The sequence below is a fragment of the Protopterus annectens genome, chromosome 1.part0 (assembly GCF_019279795.1).
Source record: "Protopterus annectens isolate FY-2018-M chromosome 1.part0, PAN1.0, whole genome shotgun sequence".
Taxonomy (NCBI): Eukaryota; Metazoa; Chordata; order Ceratodontiformes; family Protopteridae; genus Protopterus; species Protopterus annectens.
In genome coordinates, this window is record NC_056725.1 from 892,984,823 (window position 1) to 892,997,134 (window position 12,312).

Consider the following 12,312-nt stretch of genomic DNA (forward strand, 5'->3'; position numbering starts at 1 on the left):
TTATAAATAAACTGACTCACAGTGCAATTCATGCCTAAAAGATTTGGCTGAACAGATATTTCACCTCATGTTTTATTTGCCTTATATCCCTATGCAGAATTAATACAATGTTGGTAAACCACTCCACTTTTGCCTCAGAAGAAAGGTAAATGTTCTACACCTTTACTGTTGGTGCTGTGGTGCTCAGAATGCAGACTTGGGTCACATGATATGGTTCTGCCCTTCTATCAACAATGTCTAGACTCTGATGATTAAGTTGATCTCTGATGTTTCCCGGATTATAGCAGATGTGGGGAATTGTACTGTCCTTATAAATAAACTGACTCACAGTGCAATTCATGCCTAAAAAATTTGGCTGAACAGATATTTCACCTCATGTTTTATTTGCCTTATATCCCTATGCAGAATTAATACAATGTTGGTAAACCACTCCACTTTTGCCTCAGAAGAAAGGTAAATGTTCTACACCTTTACTGTTGGTGCTGTGGTGCTCAGAATGCAGATTTGGGTCACATGATATGGTTCTGCCCTTCTATCAACAATGTCTAGACCCTGATGATTAAGTTGATCTCTGATGTATCCCAAATCATGTTTTTAAACCAACTTGATTTGGTCTTTAGGCTGCTGGGTATTATTCCTCCTCAATGCAAGCTAGTAGCATAGTTATACCTATGGGTCAGAAATGCTGTGCTTAACATGGTGGCCCTAATTTTTAAAAATTGGAGGTCTAGCTGTATACATTGGTCCACACAATTTCCTCAGTTTAGATATAAGATGAAAGCTTGGTCCTGTTCTACTTTTAACGTGAACTTCTGGAACCAAATGTGAACTACTCTACTGTTTTTGCTCGACTTTCATTTAGCCAAGGAATAGGTGACTTTCATATATAATTTCCATTGAAGATGTCTGATATACACAATATACACAAATATATATATATATATATATATATATATATATATATATATATATATATATATATATATATATATATATATATATATATATATATATATATATATATATATATATATATGTATATATATATATATATATATATATATATATATATATATATATATATATATATATATATATATATATATATATATATATATATATATATAGGGTCTATATTATATCCTCGAACGCTTAAAAAAGCGAACGCTGATTGATCGACCTAATTTAAGTGAAAGCTTACAATCTCGAACTGTCAGATCAGCGATTTTTTTCCCAGGGAAAAAATCGCTGATCCAAAACATATACACACAACACAAGCACACCAAACAAACAGAATCCATACATATACACCTAAAATCTGATACCTAACCTGACACTAAACTATGCACACACCACTAACTACCCACTTACCTTAAACCAAACATTAACCCTAAGGTCCGTCACTATCGCACACTCACCTCACCCGCTCCGTAACCCTAACCCACTTAAATCCGCCCTAACCCTCATGTCCACTCAATCGTGCACACACCTAACCCGAGCCCTAACCCTAACTCACCTAAATCACCCTAACACTCACATCCACACAATCACACACTTACCTAAATCTGACTGATAACTTTCCACCATAACACTGAAAATACCCGAAGCAACAGAACGGACAACGAATTCTTTCCCTAGGAAAAATTCAAGTTTCTGCTGCTTCAATATTTTGCAGTTTAAAAAATAAGTTTGATCAATCAGCGTTCGCTTTTTTAAACGTTCGAGGATATAATATAGACCCTATACACACACACACACACATATATATATATATATATATATATATATATATATATATATATATATATATATATACATATATATATATATATATATATATATATATATATATATATATATATATATATATAGGTCTATGTTAAAACATTGAAAGTGCAGTTCATCGAACTGCACTTTCATGAACCCACTTTAGCAAAAGTGCATAACATCGAACATGCACTCTCACTAAAGTAAACAAAGGAAAATTAAAAAATACACCGAAAAAAATGTAAACACTACTATGCAGGGGGCAAGCCCCCCTGCACCCCCCCCACTTTAATATTCTAACTCCAAGATCACACTACAGTGGGGAAAAGGGAATATTCCCTTATCCCCACTGTAGCATGATCTCTACAAAAGATTTGTTAGTTGTACATCAACAGAACATGTTATGTACAACTAACAAAACATGCAAACTGCATGTTTTTTCATTTTTTACTTTGTTTTAGCGAAAGTGCATATTCAATGTTATGCACTTTCGCTAAAGTCAGTTTGTCAAAGAGCAGTTAGATTAAATGTACTTTCAACGTTCTGACAAGGACCCATATATATATATATATATATATATATAAACACAAAACTGTGCATAGACCGACTATTCGTGCACGGAAACAACCAAGATGTAAAACAACCAAATTCCAGCACTTTTCAATAAAGCCCCAGTCACTTTACAAGATAAATATTTATTCAAGTGCAACTGGGCAGAAACAAATCCCACAGCAAACTGGTTTCATTCACTGGTCTCATCAGTGCTAGCTTGGCTTTACAGTACATTCTTTTGAAGAGCCACATTTAAAGTGAGAGAAGAATTTAAATATCCCTAAAGCAAAAAAAAAAAAAATATTTATATATATATATATATATATATATATATATATATATATATGTGTGTGTGTGTGTGTGTGTGTGTGTGTGTGTGTGTGTGTGTATACTTAACTACCAAAAAACATACAAATTTAAATAATATTCAAAAACAATAATAAATAACAACAAATAATAAATTATCCCACAAGTATTCATTTAAACCAGGTTTATACATTCAACCTAACTGGATGATTCAAAGTTTTTCTTTTTTATTCAATAAATTATGCTTAAAACAATTAGATAGCCCTTCACCAACAGTTACATCAATTCCAGCAAAAATAAAATGTGCAAATAAATGTTCACGTTGATGTTTATATAATAAGCTGCAATGGCGCTTACAATTACTTTCACTGAGGTGAACAACTATATGTTGCGTACAAGGTCTTGAAGTTTGGCCTACATAAAGGCCCAACACTGGCAAACTGCCATATACACCACCCACTCAGTTGTACACGTAATTAAATGCCTTATGTTAAAAACCTTTGAAGTACTAACAGAAGTAAATGATTTAGTCCTTGAAGCTACATTACAATAAATACAATTCCCACAAAAGGTACAACCACATATACGACCTTGATTAGATTGTTGAATATTCATAGCAGCCCTATCATACCAAGAACAGTATTCAGCCAAATGTTTTCCTCTTCTAAAGCCAAAATGACAATGATCATCAAGACAATATTCAAAAAAATGGGTCAGACTTCAATAAATACCAAAATGTGTTAATAACTTCACCTACCTTAAATTAATTAGTCCTATAGGTGGAAATATATCAACAAGAAGACCCTTGATCACTATTCAATAAAATTTTATTTTTATATTCTTTTTTATTATCTATTTTATTGTTTGCAACACTAAGCAATTCATCCCTGGACATAGCTGATGCATATAGTCTTGTTTGTTTAATCAATTGTTTATTATAGCCCCTATTCATAAATCTAAGCTCCATTCTATCTGTTTCCACTTCAAACTCAGGTGCTGAGCTACATGTTTACTTTAGCTGAATAAACTGGGCCTTTGGAATATTCCTAATGGTATGAGCTGGATAACAGCTTCCAGCCATTAATAAAGAATTATTAGTAAATGGCTTCCTGTAAAGGTTGGTAGCTATAGTACCATCCAAACGTTTGGTCACATTAATATCCAAGAAGTCAATAATGAATAAATCAGCCTTCCCTGAGAAAACCAAACCATACATATTTCCATTAAGATAATTTAGAAAATCAGGCCATTGCTCCAGACATCCTGACCAAACATACCAGCAATCGTCCAGAAAATGATGCCACATAATCAAATGTTCTTTAAAAATTATGTTTGCCATAAATCAAAGATATGTCAACAAAGCCATAAATAAATCAGCATAAATGGGGACAGAAGTTGCCCTCAGAGCAGTGTCCTTACTTTGAAGAAAATATTCATTTTTTTAACAAAAACTCAACTTTTGGTTCAGAACTTAACCAGTATCCAACAGCCATTATTTCTTCCTCATGGGGACTACTTGGGTATAATAATTGTACATCCAATGAGCACAAATAAAAGCTGTTGGAAACCTGTAAGTCATTCATCAGCATCAGAAAGTCAGTAGTGTCTTTGATTCGGGCTCTCACCAGTTTCAATAAATGTTTAAATTTTTCCTCCAAATAAACCAACAAAAGCTCTATTAGAGAGTCCATACCAGATACTATCGGTCTGCCCAGGGGATTCTTAACATTCTTATGAATCTTGGGCAGAATATAGAACTTTTGTTGTTGGTGATCCTCTACCAACAATTGTTGTAACAATTTCTCAGAAATCAACCCCCTATTTTTTGCCTCAATCAAAAAGCCATCAATATACTTTTTAAAATCCAACCTTGGATCAATAGATAGCTTACAATAAGAACTTGTATTACCCAATTGTAACAAAGCCTCATTATTATAATCAGCAAAGTCCCATATAACCACTGCACCTCCCTTATCAACTTTAACATTTACTTTCTGTTCATTCATGGATAATTTATCCAAGGCTTTCTTTTCACTCTTTGATAAATTAAAACCACAATTCCTAAAAAAATGAATTTCTACTTACATGTAGCTCATGAATCACCTGCTGCTTAAAAATGTTCACAGCCAAGTGGTATGATGGTTGAAAAGCAGATGTTTTAAACTTAAACATTGAATCAGAGGTTTGACTTTCATTCTCCTTTGACTATAAAAATATTGCAAATTTAAGGTACAAAAAACTATTTCAGATACAAAACAGTGGAATACTCAAAGAGATAAAATGACTGGACAAAACCCAAGCCTCTACTCAATATATGCTTTTCTGAATCAGACAAACTAGTTGAGGATAAACAAACCAGCAAGTCATTTTCATTATCACACAGATGACCAGCAATTACAATTGGGTTAGTGCCCTGAACTTAACTTTGAACGCTTCTCTTGTGTTTTTGTCCACCTCTTCTAAAGGGCAGGTCTTCCTTTTAAACCTCTTGTTGCTCAGTGAAGTCATATCAACAAGGTCAAGCACTTCCACCTTGGTATATAACTGTGGCTATTTCATATTTGGCTGGTACAAAGCCGGTGCTTAGACTATGATTGAAAAGAGTACCCAGTAGTGTTGCTAATTCATGTTGGAGCCCATGTAGGATGCAGCCAGGGATGTTATCAAGTCTGTGTTTTTCACCTTAGAGCATTTATTACCTGCTATTTATTGATGCAAGATAGGGGACAGGTGGTAGAGATGTCATGAGGTACGTGTGATGGGGGCAGGGGAGTGAAGTTTTCATAGAAACTGTTGGCCTATGTCCACAGGCTCAGTTTATGTGGTATCATTAACTACCAGTTCTGCACAAATCTGGGCCTTTCTTTTTAGGTTACGGATGTAACTATAGAATGGCTTGTGGTTGTCCTTTGTTGAGGAAGCTAATTTGGACTCATAGTTTGCTTTGGTGGACTTAACTAGAAGTCTTATTTGCTTGTTTAAACTGAGGAGTAGTGTTTCCAGTTTAAGAGGACTTGCTCCCTCTTACTCTTAGACAGCAATTTCTTCCTCTTATTTTAAAGCCTGTTAATGGCAGTTGTCCACCAGGCACATTTGCTCTTCTTTGAGGAGCTTGTTTTGGTCCTATCAGGTACAGCTGAGTCAATGCAGTTATACAGGTGTTTGTATAAAGCTTTGGTGTTGAGCTTGGCATAGTTTCCATTTCCAACTGAGGGAGGAGGTGCAGTGAAGCTATTTATACCATTGCACAAGAGATCATAATCTGCTTTGGAGAAGATTTTTAGTTTAATTGCTGCTGGGGTGGGATTAGTTATGATAGTTACTTCAAATGAGACTGATTGGTGGTCAGATCTCATGAGGACCTCACAGCGGGGGTGCTACAGTGGTCCCCCAGATTGCTGAGCACCAGATCCAGGATGTTGGCACCCCTTGTGGGGGTGTCAACCAGCTGGTCTAGGGCACTGGAGTCAACAAAGTCAAGGAACCTTTGGGCAAATGAATTTGACCATGAATAATTTACTCAGTCAATGGATGGGTAGTTAAAGTTGCCCAAAACCATGGTGTTTAGATGTATGTTGATAAACCCAAGTAGAACCAAATAGCCACAGTAGGTATCCTGATTCATGGAGGGGGTCATGTAGCTGGCAATGACTTGAATATGTGTCTTACCAACAGTTACTTGCACCTGAACTGTCTCGAGGGAGTCCTACTGTTTAAACAGTCTGGAGGTGTATTTATCTTTAATGAATATTGATACACTCCCTCCTTTAGTCTTCACACCTTTAGTTTGAGGTCTGAATGCCTGGATGGAGGTGTAACCCAGTATGGCTGGGGTGCTCTCCATAGCCTTGAACCAGGTCTGTCAGCAGGTGACTGCACAACTGCCTGCATCTTCCAAGGTGAGGATAGCTTCCAGTGAGTGCAGTCTCATATTGAGACTCTTAGCATATAGCAGCATAACCCTTTGTTTTTTTCAGATAGAGTTTTTAAAATGGGAATTTTGTTCATGAGACACTGCCTAAAAAGGCATTATGGGGGTGGCTAGAGCCTTGGCCAGAAGCCAAAATCCCATGGGCCACAGATGAAGACCACCTCTGTCAAAGCATTGAAGTCTGTTGATCATGTTGTCCCAGGCTGACAGATAGTAAATCCCCTTAGAATGACACCAGAAGCTAAGCCAATTATTGAAGTCAATCATTTTCTGCTTTTATCAAGGCATCATCCTAGGTGAAGTTAAAATTCTGCTTAAGGCTAGAGACATACCTGCTTGAGACATGTCTGAGAGCTCAGTCATGTTTCTTGTCATATAGTCCAGATGGGTACATCTCAAGTCATTCACACCAACATGGACTATGACAGAGTCATAACAGTACCTGCTGTTGACAGACTTGAGTGCATGTGTGATATGGTGTATCCTGGCACCTGACCGTGACCTTTTCCTTATCCATCCTGGTGTGATGGATATCAGTGTATCTCACAATGGAATCACCTATGACTAATATGTTTGTTTTTCTGTTTTGCCTTAAGGGTTTGACTGGTGAGACTCTGGTGTGTGAGCTATTATGTGTAATGTATTCTGCAGAGGAAGTATTATGTGTAGAGAGCTTATGTTTGTGTTTGGGAGGACTCTGGTGCTGAGGTATGTTTCTGTTGAGGGTCTCTGCATATGTAGTTATGTATGATATTGGTGTGGGTGGAGTAGGAAGTGAGATGTGCATGCTGCCAACCCACCAATTGTCATATGTACTGACTGATGTGTGAGAGAGCATGGATTCAAGGTTCTTAATATAGCTGCATCTCTCACACATTGTATTTGTGTGTACTAGAAGTAGAGGGCTGTCAGTGAACATGAGACAGTTGGTACACTGCCACAGGATGCCAAAGTCAACCAAGCTAGCTGGAGAAACTGTGGGAAATTGCCCTTCCAAAGTGATAGTTAAATTTATATCATCAGGAAAAGAGGTGACACTTAAGAGTGGCTAGTGGGTGAGAGGTGCATTGGTACCTCTGAGGCTAGCTTAGTGTTCCAACTGACAGTAGAGCAGGGCTGCAAAAAACCTCTGGAGGACTGCAAGCAAAGTGCTAAGAGAAAATTTAAATTTCACAAGCAAAACATTTGCATTTGTAGCCACCAATAATAAACACCACTATGTGGCAATGCAAGTTGGAGCACTGCATGCAAACAAGTGCAAATGCGGGGCTTAAATGAAACAGGAAAATACTCTTTTTAACTCAAACTAGCCAATATAGTAGTTCCCCACTGCTGTAGGATATCCCTCAAGTGACTAAACCTCTCAGAAGCCTCAACACAGTATTGCAAAGCATTCATTACCTGGAAGCATCTCTATATAACTCCCAACCTGGCCATTGCTGTTAGACCAATTTTGGTTTTATGTATGTGTCTTAAGTACCCTCTATTTGTAATTAATTTTGCTTAGACCTGTTGGAACTGGGACAGCACACTCGTGGATCCTACCTATCTAACCTACATAGGCCATCCTATCTCCCACCAAGTAGATTGTCCTGTGTACCCTAAACTTTTGGTCTCTCCCCCCTTACGCCACTAGAGGGCAGCAGAATACTGTGATTCACTTACAGATCTGCCGAGCTTTTCACCATATCTTGCACTCAAGTGGATCTGTAAGACACTATTTTTTTTCCAATCTATGAGTCACAGAATATAGGTAACTTGTCTTTCTACAGCAAACTGTTGCCTATATTTACTCCTACATTAGGGTGCTCCTTTATCTGCCTGCTACACTTCAGTGAGAAGCAGCCTGCAAGGGCTGATTGACTCCACACAATCGACTGATTTGGTTCACCCTACCCCCCCACCCACCCCCAGTGTCCCTACACTTATACTTCCCTAACCACACCCCCTCCCAAAACCATCCTATCACCTTTAACTACTTATTTCAGCAACTCATTTCCTGTCCCTCCCTAGCTTCCTTATCTACCACCACTCTTTAATTTCTATACCTCCCTCTACATTCTAATTGAATCACTTCCCACTATCCCTTACACCTACCTTTCACCCTACCTCCTAGGACTTAATATCCTCATAGCAATATGTCTCTTTTATCTAAAACTAAAGTACATAACCTAATAATCCTTATGCTGTTATTTCCTTACATCCTATGAAAGAGCTAACTATTTCCACTTTACTACCTGCCACAGACAAACAGCTTTTCAGAATCCTAGTCATACTTACACTCACTCAAACATTGTAAGTACCCCCAACTACTTATTACCCAAATTCCATAGACATACACACATTAACTTTAATACTCCTAACATTAGGAGCTCGACTTCACTTAAACTACAAATACCAATCCTATGTGATGGTGACATCCACCCTAACCCAGGACCATCAAATAACTTCTCTGATATAACCTACAATACTTTACACCTTAACCCACTACTAACAACTGCTTCTACTGATCGGCATCTGAATATCAAGCATCAATAATAAGATTGCCCATCTCCATACCCTCCTAGACACCCACTCCTTTGATATTCTCTGTCTTACTGAAACTTGGCTGAAACCTGGTACTAAAGACAATGAAATACTCGGATATAATATTTTGAGAATGGACCGCTTAAAACGTGGGGAGTAAGCTTCTATTTAAAAATGTATTAAATATCTCTTCTCAACCTGCCATCCCTTTAAATGATGATAAAGTGGAGATCCTTACTTCTAAACTTCAACTAAACGATAAAAAATCGTTGTATATTATCTGTATCTACCTTCCTCCTGATAATAATTTCACTAAAATTGAAACTATCCTAAGTTGTATATCTTCTTCTTACCCACAAGAAACTATCATTCTAGGTGACTTCAATTGTGATTGGTCTTCTGTTAACTCGAATAACCCCTCATCCCATATTAATCTTCATGGCTTTACTCAGACAATTAATAATCCCACAAGAATCAATAAACCCAATAACAAAGAAAGTATTTTAGACTGGATCCTAGTTAACAAACTACAACAAACTTACAAAGTAGGAACTTTGCCTGATGACTTAAGTGATCATTACTTAACTTACATCATAAGACAAAAAAATGACACTAATTATACTCCTACCTACAGAGTCTCACACAGCAACAAATACTTTAACCCATTATTATTCCAAAATGAACTAAAAGCTTGTAACTGGAATCCTCTAAAACTCTAACTCTTGAAGATGCTACTAATTACTTTAACAACAAATTCCTAGCTATCCTTGACCAACATGCTCCAATACGATCCATCAGAGTTAAATCGAAACCTGCCCCCTGGCTATCCAAAGAGACAAGACAAAAAATACTCCTTAGAAATAAATCTTGGGCTAAATGGAGAACTACTAAAACTATTTCTGACCATCAAACCTTTAGACAATTAAGAAATAGCACTAAAAAAGCTGTATTTTTGGACAAAAAAAAATTATTACTGTAAACTACAACAAACTCACCAAAATAACCCCAAGAGGTTCTGGTCAACCGTAAATTCTCTCCTACACCCAGGCTAGTACACCCTTACCATCAGGGGCTGAAATGTATACCTCAGACCAAACTGCCAATGCCTTAACCTTTTCACAGATACCATTAAGTCATTAGCAAACAAACTTTCTATAGACAAATCACACACCCCACCAGTCCACCTGGAACTCTCCCCATATTTCAAATAAAACCTGTCTCTTCTTACATCCTGAAACTCATCCAAAAACTCAAACCCTGTATCCCATCAGCAGATCAGTTACCATCTGAATACCTTCAAAAGCAGCTGAAGCAATAGCTTATCCTATATCCCTCCTTATAAATAGAACCATAACAGAAGGAACCATCCCTGCTATCTGGAAAGTCTCCCACATAATCCATTTAGATAAAGGAGGTAGCTCAAAAGTATTCTAACTACAGACCTATAGCTCTCCTATCTCCCCTTGCAAAATAATGGAGAAATGTATTCATCATCAGCTAATGCACCATTTAACTCAATACAATTTACTAGCTAAATGCCAGCATGGCTTTAGGCCATATCATAGTACTACCACGCTCTCTTATCATTTACCGAGTGTATCAATAAAACCAATAATAGTATCCTAACATCTGCTCTCTTCTTAGACCTGTCAAAAGCCTTTGACATGGTAAACCACCATCTGCTCCTAAAAACCCTTGAATCTCTTTCACTTGATACCAATGCGGTTCAATGGTTTACCTCCTACCTTAGTTACAGGCAACAGGCTGTTCTCTGGGATAACACACTCTCATCTCTTCTGCCAGTCACTCTTGGAGTACCACAAGGTTCCATCCTAGGTCCCCTCCTTTTCTCTTTATTCATAAATGACTTACATGTAGCCATACCTCAAGCCGCATGCATTCAATATGCAGACGACTCAACTCTCATCTGCTCTGCCAATACCTCCTCTGACCTACAAACCCTAACACAGAACATATTTACCATAGTTGAGGCATGGTTCTTGAAACGTTGCCTACTTTTAAATGCCAACAAAACCAAACTCCTGCTTTTCAGACCTAATAGGAAGTCCTCCCTCACTGACTTCTCTATTACCTCTAATAATGGCACACACATAGTCCCTGACTCTACCACTAAACTCCTAGGTATTACAATTGACAATAACCTCACTTTTGAAAACCACATTAATAACACTATCAAAACTGTAAATAGAAAACTTGGCTCCTTATTTAGAATTAAAACTTTCTATCTTCACAGGCTAAAGTTACACTGTCGCCAATCTCATCTTATTTCCACTCTTCTTTATGCTTCCCCATTTACACTAACTTAAAGAAAAAAACCTTACTAAACTAGCAAATGCATACAATAGCATTGCTAGATTTGCTACTGGAAATCCATTTAGAACTCACCACTGTCTTAATCTATTACAACTAAACTGGTTAGAATTGAATAATACCCTACTAGTCTCCCAACTTACCTTTATACACAGGTTATTTTACCAACCTGAAAATACCCCATACTTTCAGATCTTATATCTCCCTATTCTAATCTAAATTCAGCTCCTCTAATAAACCTCTTGTGAAGCTAAGTCCAACAACATTATGGCGATTCACTTTTTTCTAACACCATAGGTAAACACTGGAACTCACTACCTACCACTCTAAGTACTATAACATCACCTTTCCTCTTTAAACAAAAACAAACAACACCTAAAGACTCTCTGGCTATGCCCATGCATCAATCCTGACTAATCTTATGACCCTCCCATCTGAAAAACTAGCTCCTAATACCTTTGTTAGTCTCTGTTTCATGTTAATTAATAATTCTAGTTGGTTACATTTTTTTTCTTTTGCTTATCTATATTTCTCTCTTTGAATATCCTACTAAGTTTAACTCCCCTTCTCCTATACTGTAAATAGAAGGAATATGTCCTCTCTAGCATAAACTTTCTGTTATAATTTTTGTTTTCACCTGAATTCTGTATGTACTTTTTTTTTTTTTATTAATCGCTGTATTTTTTTGCTATCTTTTATTGAATTACTTGTTGTACTAACCTAAATGTGGAGCTTTTCTCCCCGGGCCTCTGCTGAAAATGGAAATATATCCAGTTGGACTAGCCCGGTAAACAAATGTAAAATAAATAAATGTAAAATAAATAAAAATATGAATGCTCTGTCTGAGCTCTAGTCCAAGCACCCTTGATTAGATAGGACCCAGACAGCACTCTCCTCAT